This window comes from Acromyrmex echinatior, chromosome 5 (assembly GCF_024713525.1).
Source record: "Acromyrmex echinatior isolate Ae372 chromosome 5, ASM2471352v2, whole genome shotgun sequence".
Lineage (NCBI taxonomy): Eukaryota > Metazoa > Arthropoda > Insecta > Hymenoptera > Formicidae > Acromyrmex > Acromyrmex echinatior.
The window spans coordinates 4,573,747-4,590,272 of record NC_141856.1 but is presented as its reverse complement, the minus strand read 5'-3'; the positions used below and the strand labels follow the sequence as shown (position 1 = coordinate 4,590,272).

Genomic DNA, 16,526 nt, shown 5'->3' with positions numbered 1-16,526 from the left:
CATGCTCGATCTCGCGATTCGAATAGCGCGTTCTTACTGGAGTGTACAAGTGCCAACCACACATAGAATAGGTGACGCAAAATTCGCGTTGAAATGAGGAATAGAAAGAGAATGGCGAAAGAAAGCCAGAAGAGAAAAATGTCACCGAAAGCCCCGGGAAGAATAAACATCTTTATTCACGTCGGTCGCGGACGGAAATGGGTCGCAGAAATCGGACAGCAGTGTTGTCGCGCAAAGCGTGCTTTTACTTCGCCTCTAGGTAACTTGCCAAACAGTTTTATGCGGTGCCTTTCTCGATTCCGTGAAGAATGTTTTAAGTATTTATTATCCTCCAAACAGCGTCACCGAATCTTTCTGATGTTCTGGGTGATGTTTTTCTAGAGCTGCATTTAAATACCGGTCGAAACGCGGGATTACACTTCCTGCTGTTTCCGTTGTAAGTTACTGCTTATTACGCATGACATGACATTCAGGTCGTGAATGCTATGGCGGCGAAATTTATGACCACAACTTGCGAGACTACGGTCAAACGTCTCATTCTTCAGAATTTAATGCCCTATATAGCATCGAAAATTCCTTCCACCGAATTTAATCTTTTTCGCGGGAATGACAAATACTCTTGCAGTAAACTTTTAAGACCACCATCAACGATTGAACGTTTAACATAAGAGATTTTACATTTGACACACACACATGCGCGCGCGCGCGCAATATATACAAGATGTTTAAATCAAAATGAAGCAAATGAAAAACACTGTTATTTCTAAGCTTTAGCTTTTTTGTATTAAAAATCTGTTTCATTTATACATGGAATGAATAAAAACTAGTTTTATTTGTAAAATTCAAATCTTTCGTCCTTAGCCTTTACTCAGAGACGCTTCGAAAAAAATTTTTTTTTGGTTATTTCTGGTTAATTTCTGATTTCCAAGAGCCAACATGATACCCTACGTAGTAGTCCAAAAGATTGAGGTCTGAGAAAAAAGAACGCTAAAATTTTTTTCAATGATTGCCGGCTGTCTTTTATTCTACGCTTATATTTTCTTCAAAATACAAGGATCATCTGAAAAGTTTTGAGCTCAATATGAAAACTTACTCATCAAAATCCGTTCTGGTATTATAATCATATGTTTTGAAAAATATCTGTGAAAATTGAAGCCATTTAGACACTCAGTCGTTTGACAAATTATTTGAGCCAGTTGATGTCAGTGTTTTTATTTGAAATCTCTATCCTATGAGCCAAACTTTAAACCTAGGAAACAGGAAAAAGTTGTTGGGAACCAAATCTGATAAATACTAATAATAATGAAAGATCAATCAATTCGAACTGTAATTTGTAAATTTTTTGTTATGATAATTGCCGATATTTGATTTTTTTTATTTTTACAAAAACACGACTAGCACAAATGATTGTCAAACAACAACTGACCGTCCAAAATAGCTACAATTTTCATAAATATCTTTCAAAACATGTACGATTCTAATATCAAAATGTTTTAACGAATAATAGCATCTTTAGGTTAAGACTCAAAACTTTTCAGACGACCCTCGTATGAGCAAGAGTTGAAGATAATAAGAATTGTTAGAAGATAATAAGGATCATCTACAAAGATTTCTGGAGCAAGGACGTGCTTTTCTAGAATTTTGCGAATTGATATTAATCTTGATCCCTCTTTCAACAATTAAACAAATAGCCTTTTTTGGAGACTGCAGCTTAAACTATTAGGTATTTTGAAACCGTGAAATTGTTAGATTCTTTGGACTAATGTTATACAACTACGTAGAATAAATATGATTATTTTAGGAATTGTAGGACTGCTGCATGAGAAACATTTTCTTATCAGAGAATAAGATTGTCAAATCGGTGAACTGTTTCGACAAATTTTTCGCGAGAGTTTTTCTTTTCTTGTGTGAGTTTTTCTTCTGATTTAAAGCTCAGTAAGAGTATGAATTCATTGTTTATAGGCTTTCATACATTGTCGGATGATATTATTTATGGTCTCCAACGATGTATGCAGATTTTTGACCAATTTTCTTTGAGAGCGCTTTGGATTGCGCAAAATTTCGATATTCATTATTAATACATTATTAATAAGCTTTTCGATATGAACAGTTCGCCGGCTTCCTCACCCCCCCAATTAGTTGAATTAAAGCTTACAGTCTTGCGGAAACGTTGAATAGTATGATGGCTTAATGATTGATGTTCCTTTGCTTTTCGTCATCAGAACTATGCTTGCATCTTACCTTGTAAATAAGGTTTCATAATTCGTTGCAAGTACTCTATCTTAACTAATTTTGACACGAAAATTAACAAAACTTGCAAATTAAGCTTAACAGATAATAAGCTTTCAAAACCTGACTAATAGATAATATTACTTGCTCTTTTATTCTGTGCAATAAAATACTGCAAATTTATGTCTCATCTTTAAATACTCCCTGTGTGCTGCGCACACACACACACACACACACACACACACACACACACATTTTTTATGTTTAATTAAAGAAAAAGGAAAAATAGGAATTATTGCAGATTTTTAATTTTACTTTTAAATTACAATATTAGATCTGTAAGTAATTTTCTATAGTTATGTAAATTTTTGCAATAGAGTTAAGAAATTATTTGACATAAAATTTATCTTCTATTCAATTGAAAAAAGAAACCAAAATATGAATTATTGAAAATTTTAAATTTTGTTTTTAAATTATCTGCAAATATATGTGTACACACACACACACACACACAGTATATATAATTTTTTATAGTTGCATAAATTTTTTTATAATAAAAAAAAGTGAAATTTTTAATAAACTTTTCATATCAAGATATAAAGATGTAAGACGAATAAATTACGTTTTTCTGAAATTACGGAAAAGATTTATACGCCGGAGGATTAATAAAGTTAAAACATTACCTTGACAGGAAAATCATAAAATTTTTGCAACATTTTCATTCAGAAACTTCTTGCTCCAGAAGTTTCACTGTTTTATTATTAAGAGGAGTAATGAAATTACCTCAGAACAGTGTTTCCCTATTGTGTATTTTAATCCCCAGTAATCTTTGTTGTCATTTCATTTATTAGGATATCCGTTACAGAAATGTTACAGAGACTGTAATGAAAATCACTCATTCAATATTAAAATAAAAAAATCATACTCGACGAATATTACTAGTAATTCTCTTAGTACTAGAATGATTAATATGGATCTCGCTTGTCCGGCTTCGGATTTCAATTAGCTTGAATGGCACGTGACTCCTATGATAGGTCACTTGTCATGATCTGGTGAAATAGGATTTAGTTTTGTTTAGCTAGACAGTATTTTTCCAACGTGTCCATGTGTTCGTAGATTAACTCGGAAAAAGTACATTACTGTTGAATTTCCGAGCAAGAAATTGTCATCGCTTTCATATTTGTGTTTTTATATAGATATAGACACCTCTATCATGATTGTGAAACCGATGGAGTATCAGAATAATATTAGCTGACCATATATTAGCCGACTGTCTCGATTCTAATAAGATTGTCGATAAATTTAATCCAAATAGAAAATGGACTAAGTCAATTATTTATAAAGATAAGAGAGAAATTTATGTCTATATATGTCTATATATATCTGTACATTGAAAAAAAAACATTGCTAAAATGCTATAATTAAACTCTCCGTCAGCAATATGAAATTTTCACCTTTTGTCCGCAATCGAGATCTTTGAATGAACTTTAGTGTAAATTTTTATATTGTTTCGGATTATATAAGAATCTGAAAAAATTCTCACATACTTGAATTATAAAAGCTTTAATAACAAATTATTTTTTAACAACAAATTAATTTTTACTATCATAGAAATTGAGTTAATTTTTATACATTTAAATTTATTTATAAAAATCATCTGTATCTTTAAAGTCCAATATTGCTAGCGGAGATAATTTATAATTATTTTCGGTGTTGTATATTTTTTTAATGTGTGAAACTACAAATATAATTATTAATAATATTATAGCAATAAGAGTTATAAAATTTCTAATCGTAATTATTTTACTAATTCCTTTTTCTGAATATAGGCTGCAATTATTTATGATGTGATTGAATTTTCTCTTGCATGAGAGAGAGAGAGAGAGAATGAGAGAAAGAAATCTAAAGTCTAATAAAATTAAATCTAAAATATTGATTAGGGCGAAACGATGGCTCTTGCAGCCACATACTGTATGTATATTGCATATTAACTCTAAATGCGACGTACTTGGTGTTCGCTGAGCGAATCTTGGTCGAAACTTCTGGCGTTGTCGCGGCCTCGTTCTTTTCCCACTGGGAGAAATAAGATTTTACCTTTCTTAAGTAGCCCGAGAGAGTGGAAGAGAGAACATTATTGGTTCATTTCTCGACCGCAGTAACGTGCAGTAAGAACAGCGCAGTATCGAGCTACATATAGCGCTGTTTTCCCACTAGAATTCAACTCACTCCAGTGGATACGCTTAGGCGACGTTAGAGCCGTACTTGCATGGATGCACTCGCGCCGTTTTCCGACGTTAAATCACTTCTACACGCGATTATACGCGGGCTGTATACAAGCCGGCGCGGTGCGAGTCTGGCGGAACTGCAAAGTACATGTAAATTGCCTGACGCACTTCGTAAATTCCGCTGTCTTGCGGAGTAATCGCAATCTTCCCGGAAAGCCGGGAAGGATAACGCGAAACGGGAAAGTATCTCGCTGAATCTCGTCGCGGGCCTCGAGGTAAAAGAGAAATATCTTTCATCCCTATGCTGCACGTTACACACCGTTATAGAACTTACAACGTACGAACTGTGTTACTTTAAAGTTCGAAACGATTTCCGAGCGAGCTGTTACGCTACGTTTGTAATGATTCTTCGAGGCTTTTCTGTGCGAGAAGGCTCGAATAGTCGTATTCAAGTAACTTTATCATCAATGATTGTTATAGAGAAAAATTCTTTTCCACAATCACTGATGATCGCGATACTTTCGACACGATGATGTTAGAACTTTTAGAAATTCTGTCATATAGAATCTGACAATCTCATCGTTCTGAAAGAAATCATTATGTAAGGAAATACATAAGTAATTAATTTGTGTGAATAAATATTAAATTTTTATCAGATATGTAAATAATTAATGATAAGATTAAGATAGAGAGAGAACAAAATAGTTGCATAATTTTACTTTAATTTATAATCATTTTCAATGTCAATTATGCATTTATAATTGTTTTTAATTATACAAATTACAGCTGCTTCAATACTATATATAGGATCATTATATAATATTTATGACATACATTCTGGTAAATAATGTGAGAGTGATCGTTTCTTTGTTTTTTCTTTTACATTTTTTTAGTTATTATTATCATGTGAAAATGTAAGCAAATTTTAAAAATAGTTACATTTACTACAGTTGCGATCATATTTACTATATAAAAATATTTACTTTATTTGTTATATCAGAAAATGAAAAATTACTTTTTAAAGATAACAAGTTACAATTATTAGTTACCTGGTTAGAGTAGAAAAAGTAACTGTTTAAAAGTAACTAGTTACAATTACCATAATTTTCTGTTATTTTTTTTTAATATCGACGATCACCAATCAGGGGATCTAGTGCCTAGTCTCAAGCGTTATGGCTTATGCCCAATCGAACTGTATTCAATCGTGCAAAGTAACGATAAAAATAACTATAAAATTCGTTACCATTACTACAAAAATAATGCTTTTACCAGTAAAGTTATCAAAAAAGTAACTTACAACTTTGTTACAAATAACGAGTTACTTTCATTCGAAAATTAAAAATTGTTAATTACCAACCATTCAATACTATATGAATAATTTAAACATTGTGAATGTAGGCTGCAACGACCAACTATTTCAAATCTTTAAGATAATCTGTGATAATACAAATGTACACATTTGTAGTGTGTCAACCGCTGAAGTAATAATAGCTGCGTTCAGCAGAGAAAACTAATCAGTTAGCGCTTAGTGATTCTTCAATATGATTGGTTCCTACACTTAGATCCAATGAAAAATTAAAGGCAAGAACCAATTATATTAAAGAATCACTAAGCGCTAACTGATTAGTTTTCTCTGTTAAACGCAGCCATTACCACAGATTATCTTAAAGATTTGAAATAATATTGTGCATTCTATATTTACAATGTTTTAATTATTGACATGATGTTGTATGTATATGTTTTAATTATTGACATGATGTTGTATGTATATGATGGGTAGTGATTAAACAATTAACAATTTTTAACTTTATGATATATTGGTTCCTTGTCGGTGACCGAAGAATTCTTTGCTAATTTATTTGATCATCGTAACTAAATAGATTACATCAATACGCATTAAAGTATAACAAACGATGACTGTCACAATTATATATAAGATGCGTTTGCGGTAAAATCTGTCAACATATATATATTCCTAATAAGATATCACTGCTCAATTCAATGTAAATTAATAAATTTAATTTGTAATATTTATCATCTAAACGCGACTTGTTTTATTAAAATCATTGACCTTGATTACATTATTATTTTAATCGTATTATTTATTGATGTTTAATTATATTAATATTTGAAATTTTCACAATTTTTTACAATCTTTTTACAGTTGGTAGAAATATAAATAAAATAATAATAATATATAATGATAATTACTAATTTTGAAAATTATAGCGATAACTAAAAATGAACTTTTAATTATTTTATCATGCAATATTGTTACAAATAGGTATATCAAGTACCAATACATTTTTTCTCAGTGAGGAAAAGACGGTTTTGATAACTTTATTGTAATCAAATCATATAAAAAAATACGTAATAGATATAAATAGATATTCGTAATAGATATTCAATATCGACAGTTGACTTCGCTTTTAAGGATGTATCAGTCTCTAAGGATATAGTTTCTGTAAAAAGTGACTTGGAAATTTATACTTTCCATATAAAAATTAATGTTGTGTACATATGAAAGTTTAATGAGGCTAATATTCGTATTTGACACATAAAAATTTATAGTTTATAGATAAAAATTATCTCATTTTATCTTAATTAATTTTTTAAAAACGTATTCAGTTTCTTATCGAAATAATTTTTAATCCAGGTTCTAAATCCATCAAACTTTTTCGATATTGTATTTGAAAAAAATACAATATAGAAAAATCTGTAATCTTTTATATCTTTATTTTTTTTTTAAATATAGGTAAGACATCCTCAAGTGTGAAATTAAAGATGCAAAATGCTTTCGTAAAAGATCTTTCATTCCTACGTGTACCTGGCGCTGTAGCAGCGCACAGAAGGCAACTCTCTGCAGAACGATTAAACCGACGAATTTCGCGCAGCTCGTAATTCAAATCGGAAGGAGACTTGTGTGTGTGACAAGTCGCGACACAAGTTCGTAAAATACAGTCGCGCGCTTGAGTTGACGGAAAAATATGTGATCAGTTTTACAACACGATCGCTGGCATCACGACGCCGCGCGCCGCACCGTACATATCTGAGACGCGACTGGCTTTTACGTGAAAACCGACGCTTTCCACCCGGATGTCATTCTATTCCCGACAACCGGAAGCCGCCTGTCGCGCGTAAAACTTGCAAAATTGCCAGAGGCTCCTCGTTATCGCGTCCTCCTGAACGGTTTCGCCCTCTTGCGCGAAGCGTTCTAGATGGGCTGACAATGAGAGACACTGATCGCGCACGTACGACAATGTCGATTCTGTTCTATCTCATTTTTATGATTACTTTTTTCTTTCCTCACGGACGCGCAAACCGCATCTTGTGGTTACGGAAAGTTGAGAGATGATCGCAGACAAACTAATGGCTCGTTCGAATGAAAAGGGATCTATATAGGAGATACGCTTTTGCCTAGCAAAGTGCGTTACACCTTGCGAAATCGAGTAGCTTATACTTTAAGATAAATGATTATGGGTCGGATCTTATAAAAGTGCCACCTCGACGAAAGAACAACGTGTAAATGATGGACGTGATAATAATGAATACTTCGATTATGTAATTACTTCGAACAAAACACTCAGATTTTCTTACGTCATTATAAAATTCGCATATGGAAATATATTTTCCATTATCAAATGATTTAAGCTTCAAAAGTGTTAAAAAGAAAATTAATATTTCTTGCATCAATTTTTAATTACAGTCTATTCCTTATAAGAGATCTTACAATAAAATTTTAAAATACTGAAAATCTGAAAGCGTTAAATATTAAATACTCTGTTAAATATTAAAGGATTAAGTTTAAATCAATTTTCTTATTTTTAATTTCCATTTGTGTCAAAATATATTATTTACGCTAATTAAAATAACGCTAGTTAAAAGCCAAGATAAAATGTTAATAATTAACCAGTTAACTGTATATGACGAGTATATTCGTTATGAAGAAATTTTTGGCGTTATGACGAGTATACACACTCATGTATAAAAAGTAGTTACCATTTATTATTTAAATGAAAATTTTAGTGAAAACTAAAATATATTTGTAAAATTCCAGAATTTTAAAATATTTAGAGACAAAAATGAAATAAAAATGAATAAATAAGAAAATATATAAATTTACTAAAAACTGTATACATATAGTGTGAGTATACTCGTCAACGCTTCATTTTTGAAACAATATTTAGGTATATATTTTTAAAAGAGGGCAATACAGCTATCTAGTTAAAGTATAGAAATATTAATATAATTAAATATTTATAAACCATTCAAATAAAAAATATTCATACTTCAAACAAATAATCGCAAGGCGGTTTATACTTACAGAGCCTTTCTTCTAGTTTAACATAAATTAAAAATTATAAAACATAAAGAAATATCAAGTATCAAAAAAAGTATGGACGTTTAGTTGGAATCGACCGAAATGATTATTTTAATATAAAACATTTAATTAAAAAAACAACAACATATCTAATCGGCTTATTTATTTGATTAAATTGCTTAGTTTCAAAGTAAATAAATTCGTGTTAACATATGCTCTTATTGTTAGTAAATAATAAATTAAATTTTTCAATCAAATACAATAGAGAACGCCATCACGCTCAAAGTTAGATGATTTCGAATAATATAATATATATAATATTTTTTATTAAATCAATTTATTTCAGATATGAAATAAATGCGCGATAACTTTTGGATTTTCAACACAATCAACCTGAAACGCTAATATCGCTATAATCCCCCTGAATTAAATTAAAAAAACTACGAAAAACTTATTGCGAAAAATATTACCTCAATCAAGGTACGAACCTGAGATCTTTTGACTTTCCGGGACGAGTGTCTTAGTCCAGGAATCGGCAAAATGCTGAAACTGGACACGTCCGCGAATACCCGGTTATTGTGCATATCTATAGTCAACTTCATTCACAACTTAGGAAGGATTCTATTTTTTTTGTACCTTAGAAAATATGAAATATTATTAAAACGAATTATTATTGTTATAAATAAGAAACATTTATATTTGAAACCTACACACATTGTTATTATTTCATACTTAACACATAATTTGGAATTATCTAAATTTGTATAAAAGAATATTTTTTAATACTTCTCTTGAACAGTATCTGAAATTCTTTTGCATTATGTATAAAATGTCTATATATTATATGTTTTTTCTTTTTTATAATTGCTATTCGACATATACATATTAGGAAAATATTAAGAAAAATTGAAAAATAATTAGAAGAACAATTTTTGATAAATACTACAAGTTAAGAAAATGAGAAAAATGTACATATAATTATATATAATAATATATAAAAATTATACATAATTATATATAGAATATTATACATTCTGACACAATTTTATCTTTTGTATTATACAAGAAACTATGAAAAATTATTTTTTTAATTATTTTTTTTAATTATCTTATTTTTTTTCTATTACATATTTACATATGGTCAGAAATTATACAAGAGAAAGAAAATACGTTTTCCATGTGACATCCCTTATTATTTCTCCTTTATTGCTCAAAGACGTTCAATTATTTGTCCAACGCATTCAATTATTGCCCGCGAACAACTTAGCGCCTGCGAGCAGTGCCCATCTGCCGATCCTTGTTTTAGCCAATCCGATCACTGAGAAAACATTCCCCATTAATAACTGACTAATGAAATTATAAATATTCTAGTGAATTTGCTCACTTTTGTAATTTTCATCTCATTTCAAATTACACAATCGACAGATTTCAATCTGTCAGAAACCGTATTTTGATGTATCTAGTTTCTGATAGGTTGAAATCTATTATTCCTTATTATTAAAATATAATCAATACTATCTTCGGCTCACGTGAACTCACATTAACCGGTTGTTCAGTGCAGAAAAACTCATTTTCGATAACTTACGAGAAAAGATGTTCGACAAAAATTTCGAAATTGCTTTATTACTTACATTTAATAAGTATATGTGAACAAAATATGTGTAAATAGAATATAGAATATTTTTTAAATGATGTATATATTTGTCATTTCCGTTATTTGTAAGATTAAAACCTTGGAATCATGAATTAAAAAAATATAAAAAAACAAATTTAACGTTTAACTTTTCAATTATTTTTTTTTTTATTAACTTAACTTTTAATTCAGTTAATTTCATTATAAATTAACTAATATCTTAACTAAATTAAATTTTCGAGGTTGTTAACTTTAATTTAATTTAGTTTAAAAAAAAAGTTAACTTACACAACCCTGATACATATGAATATACATTAAATACGATAAAAAACGCTATCATAGTCAAAGTTACATTCAAATAATACAATATACATTTCTTATTAAATTAATTTATTTCAGATATGCGTGCCAATAAACTTTAAATTTTTTCAGTCAAATTTAATGTATTTTTTAAGTTAAAATAATTTAATCCCACTGTTTCAATTAAATTAACAATATATTGAATACAGTGATTGTGCACGGAAAGAACAGTTCTGCTAAAATGTCTAAAAATTTATATATATAATTTATATATATAATTTATATATATATACCAAAAAGGTAGGGACACTTGAATATCTCGGAAAATACAAGTTACAGAAAAGTGTTTCAGACAAAAGTTATAGAGTCCAAAAAGATCTATTTACTGATCTTATCAGTTTGATTTTTTTGCACTAACAATAAGAATTCATTTTTATGTAAAAATGAAAATAAGAGGAATAATCTCCAATGGTCTTGATCTTGACATGTTATTCAGGACATGATTCTGAACAACATTCAAGAGATTTTAGCCGTCTATCGGATACCTTACGTAATGCTAATGTCGGTGATATTATAACTTTCAAGCCTCATAACTCGAAAAGTACTTCATAAAAACTAACTTTATTGTAGTGTTTTGAAAAATTCTCAACACCAGCTATTAGATTCTAGAATTAAAAGTAGAGTGTTCCGTTAAAAACAATCAATGTGATCTGATCTTGACATCACCCAAGATTAAACTGACAAGATCAGTAAATAGATCTTTATAAACCCTACAACTTTTATCTGAAATAATTTTCTATAAAACTTATATTTTCCAAGATATTCAGACCTTTTTAGGATCCATATGCACATACACAATGTATATACATTTACATATACATATTTTTAGGATGTATATACATATACGCGCGCGCGCGCGTGTGTGTGTGTGTGTGTGTGTGTGTGTGTTTGTAGATATAGATTTGAAAATAATTTTGTGAAACTAAAATAATGTATAGCATTCAAGCATGCTGAACAACGCTGCAAAAAATTTTGACATTCTTAGTTTGAATACTCTACATTTAGAATACTACAATTATTTTGATAATTATCCAACAAAGTTATGTTTAGATCTGTATCTTGCTAAATTTTTAAATACTTTAGTAGCTGCTCTTTCCGTACAGAAATGATTAAAATGACACAAATTGGGTAATTTGACGAAGTGAATAGTGCATTATCTGTTCAAACTTTCTGTATTTTCTGCTAAAATATACCAATGATCCTGAAACAAAGTACAACTTTATCATCTTATCGCGTACAAGTTTATTCGATTAATGTCAAATATTCGGCGGTTAACTCCGTACTTTCGTGAGATATTTGCGATAACCGAAGCTACACTGGATAAGGAAAATAGAGTCGTATTCCGTATAGAAAATTGTGCACGATGCATACATCGTATGTACTTCCATAGGATATTTCACTGTTTCTCGGTGATTGCATTGCGGCAGCGTACATAAAACTAACTTTACGAATACACCGCGGCGTAGATTCCGCATATAAGGCGGATTTGAAAAGCGAATTAGGATGTTGCAGCGGTATCTTTTGTTTTCGACGTGTCCCGTGTTTTCTGAGAGTTCCTTCACGAATATCCGATGAGATGCGTGTCCCGCGAAGTTTTGTCGATTCCGAAAAATTTGGTAGTAACGTAGAGAAATACCCGCTCCCGTGGTTCTCACGCAACTCAGTTTTAAGATCGCGAGTAAACCGAATTCCCTCGCAGGGATGGTAATGGCATCGACTAAAGACATTTATGCGGCCGATCGGTGCAGCGGAATTGCTTAATCTATTTGGCCATTGTTATTCAGATTGTTATTGTACATGGAAAGAAGGTTTTCTTGAAGTACCTATCTAAGAATTTAGCTAGATATAAATTTGAAAATTAGTTTTACAATACTCATAGTCATAAGAATTTATTTTGTAATTTATAATTTTTGTAACACTGAAAATGACCATATCAAATGTCAAAATGTTTGTTTTATTATTTACGACTTTGTTTGTTTAATACTGATATATTTATTAGTAAAAATACCTCGGCTCAAATAGCCGAGTTGTTGATTTATTATTTGAAAATAAATTTTTGGATTGTTAAAATAATTGTGTAGGACACTCAAGCTGATTGCTAAAATGTCAATCTTTTGCAGCATTACATCATACTTGAATTTCCTACATAATTATTTTGATGGGCCAACAAATTTTGTTCAAATTCATTTACTAAATTTTTAGATATTTCAGCAAAATCATTTTTTCCATATATTTGCGCGCAATTTCAATAGGAGAAATTGATTTCATGTTATTAAATTGATAGGATCTAAACTCTTAAATTATATTCACTTTAAATTTTTTTTATCATTTCCATAGATTATTACACGATATGTCCTTAATTTATTTAAAATAACGGAATTAATCAATTTAATTACAGATATGTACCTATTAAAGGAACCCGCACCAACGTTATGGATTTTAATTTCCGGAGAAGAATAACTTTATTATAGTGTTTTAAAAAGCCCTTGACACCAGCTATTAGATTCGGAAATAAAAAATAGAATGTTTCATTTAAAAAAAAATCGATTTGATCTTGACCTGACCTTGGTGGCGACATCCAAAGTCAAACTGTAACTATAAAATCAGTAAATAGGCTATTTTAAACTGTATACAACTTTATATACAACTTTTGTATGAAACATTTTTCTCAGAAATATTTACTTTTCAAGACATTTAAGGGATCCGGAATTTTTCGAATACCCTGTATATTACACGTATAACGTTTGTGTCAGCTTTGCCTTAATTGGCTGGATCGATTCTCACATACACATTATAATCTTATCGATTATAATATATCGACTGAATAAACGCATTTTCATATTTTAGCGCGCTCCATGATTCCCTAGACATTTTTAGATTTTGTATTATTGAGGCATTTACTCACAGTAAGAAGACAACAAATTAAATTTTCATACAATTTCACTGGGAACCAAAATCCATAAGGTTGGTACGGGGTCCTTTGACTCAAATTTAATTTATTACTTACTAAGTATTCATTAAAAAATATACTAAATATACTAAAAATTTATAAATTATACTAATTTATAAATTATACTAGATTTTAAGAAATATTTATTTAAATATTGATTAAATATTTATTTTAAATGTAAATATATTTGATACAAAAACCATTAATTTGATTGAAATATTTTTTTATCGAATAAATATTTATTTACTGTGAATAAATATTCAGTTAATGCTATTGAAAAAAATATTAAGATTTAATAAATTTTTTTCTCAAGGCATACGTTTATGTGTATGTGTGTGAGTGGATGTTTATTTTAAAATGAAGCAATTCAAATCACTGCATTCAAGGAATTGGTTTACGATTGCTTCTTTTTGATATTTCTTAATTTGATTTAATAGCATGTTTTAAATTTTTTTAAAATTTCAGAGGTTCGACCATTTACTAAATAGTTTGGATACGAAAGCAAAAAAAAAGGAAGAACAGTATTCGCATTAAAATCCATGCCAAACAGTGATTTTCTAAGAAATATTTTCTCATCTCTTGAAGCGTACGAAGTTCATTGTGCTCCTCGGTAGACAACGCCATTCAGTCTGTATCCGAAACCCGTGCCAACTCTTTATCTTCTAAGGAATATAGTCGAGTTTTATAAGAAAACGGCGGGATAACACAGAACCACAGAACGTGCTTGTACCGTGCCTCATACGAACGTTGACTATAGACTTTATGAATTTTTCTTTACGCAGCTTGAAATGCAACAGTACCGAGGATGCATGTGCGATTTTGTAAATTGAGAAACCTTTCATAGAATACGTTTAAATAAAAAATTAATCGAAAAGGGTATATTTCTATACAGCTTTATTTCCGCGGGTGATTAAAAATGGTAAATTGAAAATAGATTGCGATTGATAAATTTGCATGTAGCCAGTTTTCAAGATAGACAATTTTGTACGAGTAATTGATTGAAAAAATCCATTTTAATTTAAAATAAAAATTTGTATATCTATTATATCTAGTTTTAAAACGGAGAGCAGACACTCCCGCGATATGTAAACATATATACACGTTAGTTTCACTTGACTTTCAAAATACTAATTTTATCATGTATGTTGTTTTGTAACGTTAAATATTATGTATATTATCGAGATATATATTTGAATAAAAATAAATCAAATAATCTTAATCTGTATAAATAATCACTTTCTATCACAAGGAACTTATTTGCGAATGAATCATGAATCACTGAAATGATAATTACAATGTCCCTCTGATTAAATTTTCTGGGACATATTAACAATTAATGCGGTTTGCTCGATTATCACTGAATAGCGCAGCTACGTGTAATTGACTGCTAATAAATTATTTTTAGCGCCATATTGTGGATTGCCTGCGGTTATATTCCCTTATATTTGTGATCCACTTTTGAACAGATATAAATAGTAGTTAGCTGCTATCAAATTAATCAATTTATCTTGTGCAAATTTAAACGCAGATTATTAGCAAATTTCCTGCTAGCGTTTTACGCAAATTAGCTATCCCGATATTTCATAAAGTTGTAATATTCTCATAATCAGAAAGTCTTCGTAATACTGGCACTGTTACAATAATTTTACCATTTATTACTGATAATATGCAGCTGTGAGAGAAAAAAATAACATAATATTATTAATTTTTATGTAGCAAATGTACAATTCAATTTTATCTTAAAATAATATTGAAACTTTTTAACAAATATTTTTTTATGCTTGTTTTATACAAACAAAAGAATTCTAAGTAATTGTGACCATAAAATTATTTATGTAAAATGTATATATATTATGACATATAAAATATATTGTTTGTCGGTAGAAAACTACGTAGGGCTTCATAAAACAGAACGATCGTTTGATGTTTGATCGTTTGATCGTGCGTGCCGTTACAATGAGCATCCGAATCTTTTTCTTCGTGCTGTGTCACGGAATATCGCGGTTCATACCCCTCTAATGGTACTCGCCAAGTATGAAGAGGGTAGAAAACTGTCGACAGGGCACTCGTGAGTCTACTACGCTTTAACAGCCTAATTGCATTTAACGGGTGCTCGGTTTCGAAGGTATTCCGTCACACAGGTTATGGTGCGAGTTAGCGGATTGTCCCGGAAACGATCGTATAACTTAAACGATCGCGAGCGTTTGAAGCAAACTTGAGAAGGTAATATGACTTAAAATCACTGTAACTGATACCAATGACATTTCAAGTAGGTCATGCAATAAGACACAATTTTCCAGTATGTATCCGCAAAATGCAGCTCGATGAAACACGAAACATTCATGTAGGAATATATGAGCTTTTAACATTGGAAAAAACCTGCGAGAAACTTTTGCATTAACTAGATGAAAATACTGATCTGAAAGTACAGACTGTTCTCAATCCATTTTTTTTAAATAAATATGTAAAGAATTTTGGCAGGATTATATATAGACAATTTTTAACGCTAGGACTATTAGAACCAATTAAATAGATCAAACAAATGTACTTCCTTTTGTTTTATCTATTATAACTGTTTTATAAAAATAATATCAGATTTATATATGTATATGTATAAAGAATGGGGCAGTAACTATGTCCACTTAGAATACTTTCGTTATTTTTAGAGATATGAAATAATATATTAATTAAAGTTGTATAGCATCAAGAGGGGTACAATATATTAGAGAAGAAGGTAGTATGGCACCTCACATTACATTTTACACTAACTTTGTTAATAATCAATATTTAAGTTTAAAACTTGATACT

At 30.0% G+C, this 16,526-nt stretch overlaps 1 protein-coding gene across 3 annotated transcripts in view; it reads left to right on the top strand.

The window, feature by feature from the left end:
- nolo (ADAMTS-like no long nerve cord) overlaps positions 1-16,526 on the top strand; it is a 529,289-nt gene that overhangs the window by 185,523 nt on the left and 327,240 nt on the right. The window lies entirely within an intron of this gene.